We start from the raw sequence: 16,962 nt of genomic DNA, 5'->3' as shown, positions 1-16,962 counted from the left end.
ACAACAGCACTGTAGGAAGAGTTTGCATTGATCTGTCTTTGGAAATGTCTGCGGTGTGGTGGAAAGTTGGGTACGGGGTACAAAGGAGGATGCCCCTAAGCCTGGATTGCCAGGGGGACTCCCACAGCGGAACTGAAAGAGAGACAGCAGGAAGCGGCTGACAAGTTCTGTTCCCTTACTAATTCCTGGGAGCAAGACAGGAAGAGATCTGGTGATCTTACAAGACTGTCAATTCCTGTCATGAACTGTATCTCATTAGCTTGATATTGTCCCTGGAAATAAGTAATAAGGGATTCCTATTCACGACCTTTATCCTAGCTGCCATTTAGATCATTTGTAATAGTTTGTACTGGAGCAATTAACTGTTGTTAAAGCAAAAAGCCCATGAATAGCATCCATCAAAATGCACAAATACAAATAGCAAATGCAGCAATACCTGAACTATCCAAATTGTCAGCCGCTATCCAAAAGTTCTAAGGATGTGTACAAATTAAGGCAAGCTCATTTTCCAGAGATGTACCAGTTGTGGTGAGGCTGGGTAAGATTTCACTCTATGTTGAGAAATTTGGCATTTGATTAACAACGGCAAAGTATTATTTTGCAGAGTTACAATTATAACTTTGCTGGCATTTTTAAAGCCAACAGTTGGAAAAATTAGCTCTTTAGGAATGGCGAGTGCAGTTTCTGAGGCCGTATCCCGTTACTCCGGCTCGCTGTCAGTGAGCCCCATGCCACCTGTGGGGCCTCAGAAGATCATGCCTCTAGAGTTATTCAGGATCATTGACTTTCCCCTGAGACAATAGGTCACCTGTAGAGGCTTAATTGGCTTCTCCTGTACATGTGAGGCCCATTATGTTTTTGCAGTTCTTATTAGTGAGCCTGCTGCAACGAATGCACATTAATCAGTCATTTGCTGTATGTCATTATGTTTGTGTGTTTAGCTGATAAATTATTGTAAAACATGATGGAATTTAAATGGATAATCAAATGAGTCCAGACTTTATAGAGCAGTGATTGTTTAAATTGAGTTGATTTGAGTTGAAGTTAGTGGATTTTGTTATTTAGCTTTTAAACTATTGCCAATTATTGTTAGACTGTATGAAATTTCTTTGTTTCTGTTTCCAGGCATGGCATCACAACATGCATGTTTTGGTTATGAACCTGGTTTTACATCACTGTGTCTTGACATTTAGTGCAGACCAGAGAGAACCAAGTGGAGCATTTACTATTTGAGAGACGCCAAGGTTCACAGGAGAGCTAATTAGGTCTGTAGTGCAAAGTGTGGTTGGTAGTTTTTAATTTGAATTAACAAAGTGTGTGGCACGAAGTTCTTTCCCCCCCCCCCTCCATTTTTATATCCTAGTCTTGTACCCAAGATTGTTTCCAAAGTTGTGTTTGTTTATTCCAATGCCAGATTATAATGAGATATCTCCCAATCCCAAAAGTATATTCCCAAACTTAAAAAAGGGTGAATATAGGGATAATGGTTCAGGAAAACTACAAACCAAGAGCATTTCAGGTCATTTAAGCCACATTTGTGAGTTGTATGTTTAAGAATTGCAGTCAGGTAAGGATTACTATATAAATGTACTCTCAATGAAAAGAGTGATATAGTCAATTTTAAAGCAAGATATTGCAAATGAAGTATTAGGTAAAATGACAGCTTCTTGTTTACTGCCTGAAAATCTGCTTGCAAATTTGGGGGAATCACTAACAGAGCCAGATAGAGGTGATTTATGTTTTCTGTCAGGACAAAGCTACTTTTAATTATCACAAACACGAGAAAATTTGCAGATGCTGGAAATCAAAGCAACACACAGAAAATGCTGGAGGAACTCAGCAGGCCGGGCAGCATCTGTGGAAAAGAGTAAACAGTCGATGTTTTGGGCATGAAGGATCTCGGCCCGAAACGTCAACTATTCACTCTTTTTCATAGGTGCTGCCTGGCCTGCTGAGTTCCCCCAACATTTTCTGTGTGTTACATTTAATTATTAGCTAATTAATGCATGGAAATTTATTTACAGAGTAATGGATAAAAGTTAAAAAGTGAAGAAATTTATTTAGTTCATGACATATTAAGCCATCCTTAAATTCCTTATTCCACCCCCTCCCTTTGATTTCACTGTCCTTTGGACTTTGTTCAAATGCATGTTTGACCATTTTATAGAGTTTCTTAGAGTAATAGAAAAGTACAGCATAGAAACAGGCCCTTCGGCTTATTTAGTCTGGACCGAACCATTTAAATTGCCTAGTTTCTTAATCCAAGTTACTGATCTAAATTATAAACATTCTCATTGACTTCTAGTGATGTCAACCACCCCCCCAATCTACCTTTGACCTTAGTTTCTTGTCTGATTCTTCATAGCTTTGATTTTAAGTAGGTATGATGAGCTGTTTGTCAAATGCCTTTCTACTTTCTTTCAATCAATTGGAATCAATTGAACTATGTTTTCGGTAATCTTAGAGGGTATCAGAATCAACTGTAAAACCACTCAGATTGCAAATCAAACTCCTGCAGATGCTGGAAATCTGAAATGTAAAGTCTATTTCTTTTTCTACAGTTTGCTGTCTGACCTGATGAGTATTTCCAGCAATATCGTAAAATAACCCATGCTTATAACCTGACATCAAAACTGCAAGCATTGGATGTATATTTTATGCTGATCAGACCTAAAAGAATGAAGTAGATTATTATTTTGAATATCCTCAACTTAAATGGTTGGTTGAAAATTGCAGAATAATTCTAAGCTGTAGACCTTTGTTCTGTGAAGAGCTTAACCACAGCAACATAAGCATGCCCGCAAGAAAATGAATCTCAATTAATGCATTATCACGTTTGACAGTGATTATACTCAGAAACACCATTGTTTATAAGACCGTATAAGGTTATGAAAGGCTATACAAATACATTAAAGATTTTCTGTCTTTCATTGTACTTTGTTCTACTTCTATCTCTATCTACCTCTATCCCCACACAATTCTTGCTTTCTGTCCAGCAAATAAAACCTGTTTGTCTTTCATGTTTTTCCCTGTCAACCTCATTCTCCTGCCTTCTTCTGGTAACCTTTGATGAAGTGACTAATCAAGAACTATCAACCTCCACTTTAAATATACTCAATAACTTGGCCTGCACAGCAGTTTGAGGCAATGAACTCCACAGATTCACTACCCCCGGCTAAAGAAATTGCTCCTCATTTCTGTTCTAAATGGATGTCCCTCTATTCTGAGGCTGTGCCTTCTAGTTCTAAACTCTCCAACAACAGGAAACTTCTTCTCTAATGAATTCTATCGAGGCCTTCCAATATTCAAGAGATTTCAATGAGCTCTGCCTCTTTCTTCTAAACTCCAGTGAGTACGGGCCCAGAGTCATCAGATGCTCCTTATGCATTAATGCTTTCATTCCTGGAATCATTCTTCTGAATCTCCTTTAGACCACCTGCAATGCCAACACACCCTTTCTTAGGTAATGGGCCCAAAACTGCTCACAATACTTTATGAGTCTGACCAATGCCTTGTAAGCCACAGCATTACATCCTTTGCTCTTATATTGAAGTCCTCTCAAAATCAAAGTTAACATTGCATCGGCCTTCCTTAGCAGGTTGATGTTTAGGGAATCCTGCAAAAGGACTCCCAAGTTTTCTCCCTGCTTAGAAAATAGTCTAGGCCTTTGTAATCCTCTCACCACAGCTCGTAACTGATGCACCATCAATAACTCACTCTGAGACGTAAAGGCGAGATATCGGCTTTTATTGACTGGAAGAAGGAACAAGCAGTGAGTGACCACCATACTACATCCTGGAGACAGAGAGGCCGGGCTCAGGCCTTGATCGCCTTCATGCCGGGGTCTGTGGGAGGAGCCACAGGAGCAGTCAGCAGGGGGCGTGTCCAGACAGGTACATGTAGTTCACCACAGTAACAAACTTGGCTCATTAGCTAACAGCCACGTGACTCAGTTTTGCTTGGGCAACGGTGAGACGGCCAACAATAAGCAGCGCACATCTAGGGTTGGTATGATTTGGGTTGAGCCAAACAGGGAAGTCGGAGAACTCTGATGAGGGAACGGAAATTGTGGCGAATGCTGTGTAAATGCCGCCCCATGCAAGGTTATCATTTGCCAGGAAATAACAAACCTTACAGTAGCATTAAATTAAAGTGGAAGAATATTTACAGATATTTCAATTTTAACAAACGGTTAATAGGGAAAAAGAAGAAAGGGCCCAGGATAGTTAAACTAGTCTAAATGTGCACGTAAACATTGGAGCTCATTTCTGGAGTAGCTGGGCGCTGCACCTTGATTAGTCATATGCTGAACCCACACTCTGCATGAAAGACACCAGTTTGAACTTCCCAAAAGACTTTTTAAATGAACTGGCTGACTCATGAGTATTGACACTTCCTCCTTGGAACCATTCATCTGCACAAAGCACTTCTTACAACGAGGTCTCTCCTTCAGGCGGGATTCTGTGATCATCTTCCCTTCTGCTCAGCACCACCTTCATCTTCCAACCCCTACCAGCCAAAGCCCAAAACCAGACCACTGTCCTTCAGAAATCTGATCCCGCCCAGCTCTCTCAAATGTTCTGTGACTTCCCACTCAACAGAATGTTACAGCACGTTACCAGTCAAACCCAACTGGCTGAAGCAACATCCCTAGGCTGAGCAAATGCTCCTTCTATCAGCCAAAGCCAAATCAGAAGTCTATGAAGCTTAGCTAACAGAGCACACTGCATTTGCATAAAGACGGCTAAAATAAAAGTACCTCACTGCACAGCAGTAGAAATAGAATAGACAGGTTCTTAATCAGGGCATTACACCTTTATCCCTTCTACCAAAGTGCATCACCATACACTTCGGAAACAAGCAAACTAATTACAGAAAGTAACGACAAATGCATCAAATAGTTGCTGCATAAACAAGGAAACCTTTTGTGTTGCTTTCAGAGGAGGTAACTCGTGTTCAAACAAGGAAAAGAAATTAACTGAAGTGAGTTCACATTGCTATCAGGACCTAAAAACATCGGCGATGTCAGTCTTATTAGTGCAAGAGTTTCCAACCAAGACCCAATATGTTCTTGGGTCCTTTCATCATGCTGAAATTTCAATTCTTTGAAAACAGTTGTGATGAGATGTTAAGCTCCTGTGGGGCGTACAAATATTACTCAACATATAAATTTGGCAAGCTTACACTTCCATTGCCTGTAGAAGTGGTGAATAGCACCATCTCCAAATACGTCCCATCAAAATCAGCAATCCAAGTGCTGCCTACAATATAAGAGACTTATATTCATTGTCAGAATGGGCATTGATCCTGAGGTGAGCTGACAGTGTTGTCGTCAAGTAGTGGCCGTCTTTCAAAATGGAGCTGATTGTTACACTGTGCTGATGAGGCAATAGGCTTCTGAGCCCATCCTGAGGCTGTTAGTGCTGGGCAAAGGCAGTGAAAGTCAGATTACAGAAGGTATGCCAAATATAAGATTTGGCTTCAGAGTTTACAAAATGAATGTTGACTTTTGACTTTTTCCACTTAAAACTCTGTTTGTTGAACAACAGGAGTTATATTTAGTTTTCTGCCGTTGTACATGCTTAATGTTGGTTTGTTTTTAAATGGCTGAAAGTGCTCGTAAGAAGCTACAGAAATCTTTAGCAGGTGTGTGGCTGTGTGCTGGTGGTACTGCTGCAGATAGTTAAATCCTAATTCCTAGAGGCTTGCCCTGTTTGTAAACAGTCTGTACTTTCTCAAAACTGTCCCTCAGGCTTTCACGGAGGAAGTTAAATTGCTGAAGTCTACCCAATTTGGCACGATATATTGAGTGTATGCTTCAACGATCATAATTGCAGTGGGACTGATTTCATTTAGCAATCTCTAGACATACCTTCTTCAATAACAACTGCAGGCTATAGGAACCCAATCCTGTTTATTTTTCTCAAAGTGATTGGTTAGAGTAATTCTGAATCTGAAACATTTGTCCTTTGTATTACTTAATAAAATGCAATACTGAAGATTGAACATTCCACCCAATAGTTCCCCATACAAACAATGTTGGAACCTATACATCCACTCAGTGTGAGTACAAGGAGGCACTTTTACTTTTGCACAAGTACAAAAACCTCTGCATAGAGATTACTAGGATATGATGTACATTCCTGAACTGGGATAGTTCTTGACCAATATCACAGATTGCTCTGCTCAAAGGCACAATAAATGGAGCTCCTATTCTGTGACCCACTTGAAGATTATACAATGGAGTTTAATGCTCAAACCTACTGAAAAATCCACAGTAAATAGCCAGAGTTTAGTTCCCATAGATACTAGAATTCAGCCATCCAGCCATTTCTTGCTTCTTGGTTTAAACAAACGTTGGGGTCTGTACTGGTTCCCCACAGAATCCAGGTGATTCTCATAAGAAGAAAAGGGAAAAGTCAGAGGGTGAATCACCACAGACACTTCTCATTCACCAGAACTGTGTGTTCAGAAAGGCCTGAGAGGAGATTACTTTGGCTTCGTAATTAGGAATAATCCATGATGCCCAATGCAAGGTTGAAATCAATATTAATCTGTTTTAGGAAGCACTGTATATGGGATACAATGTGCACAGAAAAAACTATGTTAAATATACAGAAAGAAGCAGCTACTAACTTGCCAGCATTAGTGCCAATTCAGAAAGCTGGCCACTACTGCTGTAATAACACCAAATATATTCTTGAATCCACAGTGTACAAGACAAAATTATACAATATTAATTTCCATTGTCTGCAGCCAAGTGTTACTAATTGCACAGTGGATAGGGAAAATTAGGCCTTTAATGAAAATGTTGTTTTTCCTCTGGAATTTATGAGCTAAAAATTAACTGTGTAATAAAAGTTAATTTGTCACTCCTTGAATTTCTCCAATGATTTTACTTGGGAAACTTGGCTTTTAAAAAATTTGCTGATGCTTTATTTGCAGTAATCAATTTATGAACAGCTCTACTTTCAGCTTAAATCAAGTGGCACATTAATTGTTGGGAGGTGATGTTCTAGTTTAGTATTCTGTCTCCAGGATTACTTTAATCTTATTTGTCTCCTTCTTTACATACATCATACAAAAAACACCTACTCTACATAGCTATAGAATTGCAGTATTTTCCATCCCTGCAATGCATTGTAATTCTCCCAGCAGGTAATGGGAGGTACCCTGGATTAGGTACCTCTCTAATGGTGTCAGGAAGATGGCAAGTGAAGGATTGCAGGCAATCAGCCACATCTTGAAGTCTACGTGCATTGTATCAATACTGACAATCGAGAGCAAGGGCTCTCAACCTGGGGTCCATGGACCCTTTGCTAAATAGTATTGGTCCATGGCATAAAAAAGGTTGGGAACCCTTGATCAAGAGAGTCACCAAGGCACATATTAGCTTAAAATATATAACTTTTTCAAGAACTGTTGTAAATTTCATTGGTAATTATAGAATCAGCAATAATAGTCTCAGACATTAATGACAAACATTTTTTTTAGTTAAAGTATTTTTACAGATGGAAGTTGCACTTGAAGCTGAATTATTTTTCAAGAAGTAATGAAAATAGTTTCTGAAAAAGTGCTAATTTCTGATTAATTATTTAGTTTTCTTTAGATCAGATATTGGGTTTGCTCTCTCTAGATCCGTTAAGAAGATCTGAGAAATTCTCCTGCATTAAGTGCTATTATTTAAACCACAATCGTTACTAAAACATGCATTTTATTTTTCTATTTGGTCATTTATCTCATGCTGGACTTATTTCAATAGTTCCTCATCTGGGGCATCTTGAGGTTGACAAAGAGAGTAAACTTTGTTTATTTATTTATTTGTTTATTTTAGAATTAGGGTTAAGATGATTATACTTAAAGCTGTAAAAGTTGACAGTTTAACTTCAGCGGTCAGATTACTTGACTTCATATAAATGCATGCCTGATGTAATCATAAGAGACAATCCAGAGACTGTGTTCTGATATGAAAATTCGCCGTGCATTCCATTTCGACTCAGGGAAATCAGTTTAATGAATTTTCTTTATTAAACCTAAAGTGCCCTTAATTACTTCTGTTCTCTTTGCTCTGCAAATCACATATCTTCAACATTTGTACCTAAGTGATTCCACGTAAAGGCTTTTTTTCTTTTGGTTAAGTTATGACACTTTTGATTAGACAGGCTGAGGTACAAATATTACAAATTAGGCCTTTCTTAACACACGATCAATAAAATCTTTATTCAAGCGTAACATTTCCTGGCAAAGTAATTACGTGTTTGTCAGGATTCAACAGTGCTTCGTGCAAAATGGGAGAATAGTGGTAATTTCTTCTTTTCTGGGTCTCTAAGGGTTATATGGTCAAACTAATAAAACCAAATCTGCACAGTGTTCCTATATAACATATTACAACCTTCTGATAAACTCCACTGAGCTTTTAATTCATTTTTTTTTTAAAAGCAGTCTGTCTCCATGAAAATGTTGCAGTGGTGTTTGGCCGTAATGTTAATTTATGGTCTTGTAATAGTACTTGAGAACAGAACTTTTTATGTTCGCTGAGCTGTTCTCTAAAGGCTGGTGTATGTTCTCAGCTTAGTTGTGTAGATTTGATTTTGTGTAATAATTTTGAAATATTGCCCATGGAGGACAATGATAAGGAGTCCTTAGTTTTAAAATCTCCCTATACATTTAATGACACAGCTTTATAACAAATGTTTTCCAAAAAGTAACTTCAGCAGTCTTCATTAATAGGAAAGTTGACCTGTCAGCACTTGTGAAAGAGAGCGAGTGACTGAATGAAAATGTGTGCTGCTATTTCTGTCCTCTTAATGGCTCCTTGTTTGCTTAATTTCTGAGCATCTGGTCTGGAGTACCTTCTGAATGCACAGGAAAGAGAAGCGATTCATCTGGTGGTGGGGTCTAATCTATAGTGAGGCAAATCACCCATTCACATGGATTGTTGTACTATGTCATAGGTGCAGTTTTTGGCTGTTATGGGGCATCCTTATTCTATCTGCCAAGGTGACTGTAGTTGTCATTGAGAAAGGCTGGAAAACGAGTTCCTTTGACCATGAACCCGGGAAAATCTGCTGATACTGGAGATATAAAACAACAAACACAAAATGCTGGAGGAAAAGGGTTTACTCTTTCCCACAGACGCTGCCTGAGTTCCTCCGGCATTTTGTGTGTGCCCCTTTGACCATGAATGCTTTTTTATTTCTATCTACTGCTTATTACCAGCTTTGGCCACGGCACGCCAGGAAAAGCCCAGAACATGCGAGGCATTAGGGGCAACGACAAAGCTGAAAGCTGGTGTGAGAAGAAAAGAGCCTAACGTTTGGACGACTTTCAAAGGTCTAACAGATCTTCACTGTTGGAGGCCCTTAAACCTAAATTTGTCAGTCGGTACCTTTGCATTTATGCCATCTTGCCGAGATAGGGTTCACAGATAATTTTCACTGTGCTCATTCCTTCATGATCTCTGAGAATTGATGGTATTTTGATGATTTAAAAAGAAAGTATTGCTGAAAGGAAATTGGAATTAACAGAGGTATTTTTTTTACCAACACTAGTTCTAATTTAACTGATTTTATCATGTTGTTCGTGTTGTACACAATAATCCACCTCATAGCTTGGGCCACGTGCCTACATTTGCCATGCATTCTTGCCCCATGCCCTTTTTGCCCTGAAGCGTCCTGCACCTCCGTGTAAAGACCTGAGCCGAGGCAGAGCCTCCAGAGGTGTGTTGATGAAGCCTCCAGTAACCTTCAAAACGACCCTGAAACATTTAACAATCAGCATTGCTTTCCTCTTGTACTTATTGTCATTGCCTGGATTCTAAATGTCTCTGATACTCAGAGATATTTAACAATTATTAAATATGAGTAAATGATTGAGATTAATAATACTTAAACAGTAAAAAGTAGCCAAGAGTACTTAAAACATTTACAAATAATTAAAAACATGAAACAATTAATTTTTATAAAACAAACCTGCCTTCCCTTTGTTTTCCTCTCTGCAGCTCTACAGTCCCTATTGATATCTCCGAGGTCACTAATCCTCTGCCAGGTCTAACCCTGAGCACCAATTCACCAGCAGTGGCCCAAATGACAGATTTACTGTTCAGAAGCTGTTGGTAAATTCAGATCAACATCATTAACTACACATGCATGAAAGTACCAGGTTTACTTCCACTGCGTCAGTTTTTAACCAGCTAAATATGGTCCAATTAGATGGCGAGAAGGGCACTTTTTTTTCTCCTAAAGTTCAACGAATGCATGAAAACTCTAGATTATCCATTGCATTGAACTTGGCAGAAGGGTAATGCATCACAAATTGTTTAGCCTTATATTATTCTTCCGCAGGAAAGTTGGCAAGTAAATGGTTAATTAGTAGTTGATAAATGACAGATCAGTCCAAGCTTTTTTCACTGAGTTAATTTTCAGCTGCTGCTCTTGAATCTCAGTGTAACAAGTGTTTATGTGCTTGTAACAAGTGTCTGAGTGGACTGTTATGTCTGCAGTTTGTCATGCATTTGGATTGCTCTCGTATGTTCTCCTCCCACACCAGTGATCCAATCCCTCAACGACTCACTACATGACAGGGCTGGCTGTATCAATCATTATCTAGCAGATAAAGCACCGGGGTAGTGTTTAAGAGATGGATTATTGCTTATGACATTACTTAGTTTTCAGACAGCAGTCAGTTTGAAGACTCTCCTGCCGACCAAGTCTTCAAATGTGCAGGAAGCAACTGGTGGTTACATTTAGGCAAGTAGTTTAGATTCCTAATTTGACTCAAGGAAGCAATAATGGTGGCTTTAATTGCAGAAATTACAACTGTTACTTTGAGTTTGACATCTGCAAAATGACCAGGGGAATAGAAACACTAAACCTAATGTTGCTTGCTGTCCTAGTTTTGGATCTATATTTAACTGATAATCACCAACGAAATCTACTTGTTAGTATTATGATCAGAATCTTATTCACTGGACCCGAGGAACAGGTTTTAAAGCTTTTGAAAATATATCTTTTAAGTGGCACAAATGCTTGGAAATTAAACTAAACCCAAAGTCACCCTTTCTACAAATAGAACAAAAGTGCCAATGCAAAAAGAGGCAAACTACAAGGAAATTTTTTTTAAAGCTTTTAAATTAGAAAGTTACAGTGAGAGTAGGTTTCATCCCAATCACTTTGGTTGTATTAAATACATTTAACAAATTCAATTTCCATTCTGATATTTGACAGGATCAAAAAATCTTCCAAGTACAAATAGGGTTTTGTACAGGCCCAATGCATATACATTCCAAACTTGAAAAAGGTCCTTATGCAACATGAAAAAAGATGGTATGCAATGTTCACTTTGACAGTACAACATGTGAAGTCATTTTCCAAATACATATGGTTTGATGTGTAAAGTCCCTGAAAGATGTTTTATCACGATATTCTCAAAATGTTCTTTTTTTTAAAAAGCCAGCCTAATGGAAATCGATCATCACATATTCAGAGCTCAAATTATTTCACATTTAAACTAGGCAGTATTAATCATGGAATAGTGCTTATTTGCAATCCATTGTTTTGACTAATGCCATTCATTTTTTTTCTTTGTTTGTCCTGATTGATAGTCGAGGCATTGAAGTTAACCAGACAAATGTATGTATGCTGTGGGTCCCTTTCCAGTACAGCTGTGTTTTTTAGCTGAGCACTTTGTGTGGCAGTTATCACAAAGCAGCTGTGCTTGCTTATTAAACACTTTGCAATTTTCACCATGGTACAGATTTGTTCATCTGACAAACAAAGCCAAAGGAAAGTTTGAACAGTAACACCCACTTTATGCATAAGCATTAAACTGCAGCCTTCCTCTAATGAAGCTGAGAGTTCAACTCTGCCAAATTTGCATTTTACCGTGACTTTATTGATTTCCTCCGTGTTACCGTGAAGTTTGACAATGTTAAAAATACAAAAAGCTGGTGCTAAATCTGCCGTATGCTTTACTGGCAGTCTACCACAGTTTTATCCATAAACTAAGTTGTCCTTACTCCCAGAATCAACATCTTAGAATCGGTACTGCCATCACACTCAGTGACAAATCTGTTTCAATGCAAACGTGCTGATTACAGCAAAACAGGGATGTAATTACTTGGGAAAGTGGCAATTCAACCAACAATTGATTTATGAAAACATTTATTAAAGAACAGATTAGAAATATTTATTCGGCAAATCTTTTTAACAAATGAATCAGCTCCATTGCTGCTTATTTCCATGTTGAACGTTCAAGTAGCACAACACAATTAAGCAGATTGGCTGAGTCCATTTAATTAAGTGAAATGAAGAATTTCCTTTCAGTTTGCATCCAACATATGGACTAATTGCTGCACAGTACTAATTTCTAAAGGACAAGGAAAATCAGAAGTAAGTGACTATAATTTTGTGCCATTTCCTTAAGCTATGTTTCAATATTCCAGCATTTATTCATGTAGCCTATTAATCAAAACGACAATAAAACATCGATTTCCTGCTTTATGCAAGTACTAACAATGTAAATGTAATATTTTAGGTTCCAGACTTCCTTCAAGTTTACATTAGTGGTTGGCAATGGCTACCCAATCTATGAATTCACTACAACAAATGCTAAATTCATGCACCTCCAGAAGATCTAGTGTATGTAACACATTAAAATATATTAAATGGAAATTTCAAATTAGGAAAAGCATGAACTGTGATAGTTAAAGAATTATTGCAGATTAGGAGGTGTCATATTCATATATTCTCACTTTGCAAAATAACAAAATTCACCTTCAACACCATTGCCAGAAAAGGCCACACACAGAAGAGCAGGAGACTTGAAGAAAAATGTACACTTAATTAAAAACATGACTGTATTCTGTAGACATGGTACACAATTCAACTTCAGAGGTTAATTGGAGAAATATTAAATTATTTTTATATATTGCATTCAATTTGCAATAGCTAGTTTTCAATCTTTCACAAATAAAAATTTGCAGTATCAAGGAGCTTACGTATGCCTAAATAAGAATTATTTCCTTAAAATACTGATACCATGGATCCTAATTTTTTTTAAGTTTGACTACTACACATTAATATTGAGTGATCCAATTCTGCATTATTTGGCTCATGTTATTTTGTAAATTAAAAACAGAGAACTTGAGTAAAAGGTGTAACAATCTTGCATTTGAAAAAGATAAAATGTGAATGCTTTGAGAACTTAGCTTAGGTATAGTTCTCAACGCCTATGTCCTCCATGAAGCCAGTTTAAATAATCCCATCTGCATGTACATGGTCTATATCTCTCCATTCCCTGTCTGCTCAATCTAAATCAGACAGAGTTGTTCAATCAGAATTTGCCATAAACATATAAGCTATTGATCAAGGAGTTAAAGTTACCAACTGCAATGAACAGTCAAATTCTAATGCTAACTATTTAATAATAGTTGTATATCTAGGATTTAAATATAAATTGCAAAGAATATTTGTTATGTGAGAAATTACTTTCCACAGGAAACCTAAGAAACACAATTACTTTCTTCACATATCTCCAAGAGGACCATAACTTTGTTGTGGTTTAGAGACTTGCCTGCCACAATGACCAGGAGATCTACTCTATGTTGGTTGCATTCAGGACTTTATGCTTTGGCTCTTCGTAGGGCCACCCATGCCAAACAGATCAAAGGGTAGAAGTCAAACTAAGAGTGGTCCACCAATCTTTCGGGGGGTTCAGCTTAGTGTCAACAACCCTGATTGGTCAAACAAAACTGTCAGAGAAACAGCAATAAAGAATCCTTCAACGTCTGTGTGCGACAGTAATCCTGAAGACTTGCATAGCTGACAGTAGTCAAAACTCTTAGCTCCTAGCATGACAAAGGAAGCCCTGACCACTGCCAAAAGCTAGGCCAAAGTTGATGGCCAGTAGTTTCCCAGGTGGAGACTCAGGAATACCGTCTTACACAGATGTAGAAGGATTATTCTGTTTCTGTAACAGTTTTATTTGGCCAGTCAAGGTTGTTAGCTGTGAGCTGAACCTGAAAGACTAATGGGCCGCTCTTAGTCTGGCCTCTACCCTTTGACCTCTTTGGCATGGCTGACTCTACCAAGAGCCAAAGCATAATGCCCTGACTCCGGCCAACACGGACAGAGATGGAGGACCTTCATTGCTGGCCTAAACGCCAGCAGCATAACAGGAAGTGAGTAAGTAAGTTACTCCATGTAACTTATTTTGACTATTGAAATATTATTGGATGCTTTTAAAACTGATGATTATTCGTGTTTTAAATAGTGGAAAAATTCTCCTTCAAAGTGTGACTACTTCCCTTGCATGTCAAGGTTTGCGAGGAAGGAAGAGGTGTTTAGAAAGGCATTTGAATATGCAGGAGATGGAGGAGTATGGATTATGAGCAGACGTAAGGAATTAGTTTAATTCGGCATCATGGTCAGCACATACTTTGTGGGCTGAAGGGCCTGTTCTTTTGCTGTACTATTCTATGTTCCATAAAGCTGTTCTTTACAACCTCTCAGATACCCTCTTAAGGAGAGTATGGATGTAAGAAAAAATGGACAAACAAATTTAGGAATGCATTAAGTTTTTAAAAATCCAAACATTAATTATTACAGTAGATAACCATGAAATCTTCATTTCATTGCTTTATTTAATAACTTAAGTGTTTTGTTCATTTATTAATAAATATGACTAATGTGACATGAGTTGATTACTTCCAAAATCCTATTTTAGTGTAATTACAGAGAGCTGGAATGGCATTGGAGCCAAACAATATATCATGGAAACAGGGGACATTCTTTCATTATATTTCAATTGAGTAGTTATTTAATGTTGTGTTGTTGTTTAATTAGATCCACAGGAAATTTCAGTGTAAATTGAAATTGGCAAAAAAGTGGGTGTAAATCGGGTGTAATGTCCCAGTTATGGTCCCTGTAGCAAATTCCAGGTCCCTAACGAGGCTGATTTATGTGTTGTAATAATAAGTAAAGTGAATTAAATTAAAATAGCTTCTGGAACCACTGAAAAAAGTACAGCTACAGTATAATAGCTTGAAACTTTTTCGCTTATTGATAAAATTCGTCATTTTGTTGAGCTGGCAGTGATGGAATTCATTTTACAACAAAAGCGAAGGTAGTTGATCAGACATGATATAATCGTTACAGGAGATGTTTTACAGTGTTTTCAACTGATAAATCCAATTTTTTTCCTGTTTTGGCATCATTCACCATCAATACCCTGAGTAAAGTAAAGCCATCCCTACTTTACAGAAGGGGAGGGGAGGGCTGGAAGGGAGGTCCTACATTCCTTGGAAATGGTCTGTATCATGACTTTTTATAATGTGAAGCTGTGCCCTCTGCACACACATCTAGGAAAGTAAGATGAAAGAAGTAAATTTTATGTTTATTTATTTATTTGTTATTTTTTTTTCAAGCAAATTCAAAAGATCAAATTTTCATTTGGATCTCAAATTTCTGGATAGTGATTTGAGAATTCTGTAAGGGGGAGTTTGCATTAGCTGAATCTCGATAAGCATAATCCACTATTCTGTCAAAATTAATAAATCTAAATAATTCCTGAACAATGACTGTCAACAATTCCGGAGGTATTGAATACAAAATTGGAATTGGAAGCTGCCACTGTTTGATTATTGTTTGGAGAGCATTGCATGTGTCAATAACTGTGCCTGGCGCATATTGGAGAGCTATTAAGCACAACTTAATATCCAGCAGACATGCACCAGTAGATCAAACTATCAGGTTTGAAACAAGTCTTTCTGCAGACTCTGCCTCTTCAACACTGCCTGCTCATTTACCTCTCATTGTATGATATGCAAACTTGGCCACAAAGCCATCAATTCTGGCTTCCAAATCGATGTATAGCGTGAAAACAAATGGTCCCATACTGACTGCTGCGGAACACCACTTGTCATCACCAGCTAACCAAAATAGGCCACCCTTATTCCAAGTCGGCCTTCTGCCAATCAGCCAATCTTCCATCCATGCTAGTCTCTTTCCAGTAATACCATGGGCTCTTAAATTGTTAAGCAGTTATGTGCGGCATCTTTGTCAAAGGCCTTCTGAAAATCCAAGTGAACAACATCTGCTCCTTTGTCTACTTTGCCTATTATTTCCTCAAAGAATTCCAACAATCACCTTAAGGAAACCATGCTGACTTTGGCCTACTTTATCATATGCCTCCAAGTATCTGGAAATCTTATCCTTAATAATGGACTCCAACATCTTCCCAATCACTGAAGTCAGGCTTCCTTCTGCTTCCCTCCCTCTTTGATGAGTGGAGTGACATTTGCAATTTTCCAGTCCCCTGGAACCATTCCAGAGTTTAGTGATTCATGAACAGTCATTACTAATGTCTCCGCAATCTCTTTAGCCACCTCTTTCAGAACCTGTCTGGTCCAGGTGACTTACCTACCTTCAGACCTTTCACCTTCTGCTTGGCAACAGCAATTACACTCACTTCTGCCCCCGACACTCGAATTTGTAGCACACTGCTAGTGTCTTCCACACTGAAGACTGATGCAAATTACCTATTAAGTTTGATCTCCTCCGCTCTTATCTGCCTAAAGCAGAACTTCCCAGTAGCCAAATGTTTTAATTCCTGTTCTCATTACTAAATGTCAGTCCATGGTCTTCTTTTGTTCCACGATGAAGCCACCCTCGGGCTGGAGGAGCAACACCTTATATTCCATCCAGGTACCCTCCAACCTGATGGCATGAATATCGATTTCTACCACCAGTAAAAATAAAATCTCTCCTCCTCCCCTCTTCTTCTATTCCCCACTCTGGCCTCTTTCCTCTTCTCACCTACCTATCACCTTCCCTGGGGCCCCTGCTCCTTCCCTTTCTCCTGTGATCCACTCTCTTATCCTATCAGTTTCCTTCCTCTCCAGCCCTTTATCTTTAATACCTTCATGGCATCATCTATCACCTTCTAGCTTATCTCCTTCCCTCC

The 16,962-nt window shown here is 38.3% G+C and overlaps 1 long non-coding RNA gene across 1 annotated transcript in view; it reads right to left on the bottom strand.

Annotated features, from left to right (window-relative positions):
- The window catches only part of LOC132378113 (uncharacterized), a 57,860-nt gene extending 47,775 nt beyond the window's left edge, over positions 1-10,085 (bottom strand). Inside the window, exon 1 of the long non-coding RNA XR_009506890.1 lies at positions 9,972-10,085. This is a non-coding gene — a long non-coding RNA (uncharacterized LOC132378113). The remainder of the gene's footprint in view (positions 1-9,971) is intronic.
- Positions 10,086-16,962: the final 6,877 nt, after the last annotated feature.

The sequence above is a fragment of the Hypanus sabinus genome, chromosome 19 (genome assembly GCF_030144855.1).
Source record: "Hypanus sabinus isolate sHypSab1 chromosome 19, sHypSab1.hap1, whole genome shotgun sequence".
Taxonomy (NCBI): Eukaryota; Metazoa; Chordata; class Chondrichthyes; order Myliobatiformes; family Dasyatidae; genus Hypanus; species Hypanus sabinus.
The sequence above is the reverse complement of the archived record's forward strand: the minus strand, read 5'-3'. Positions and strand labels throughout refer to the sequence as shown.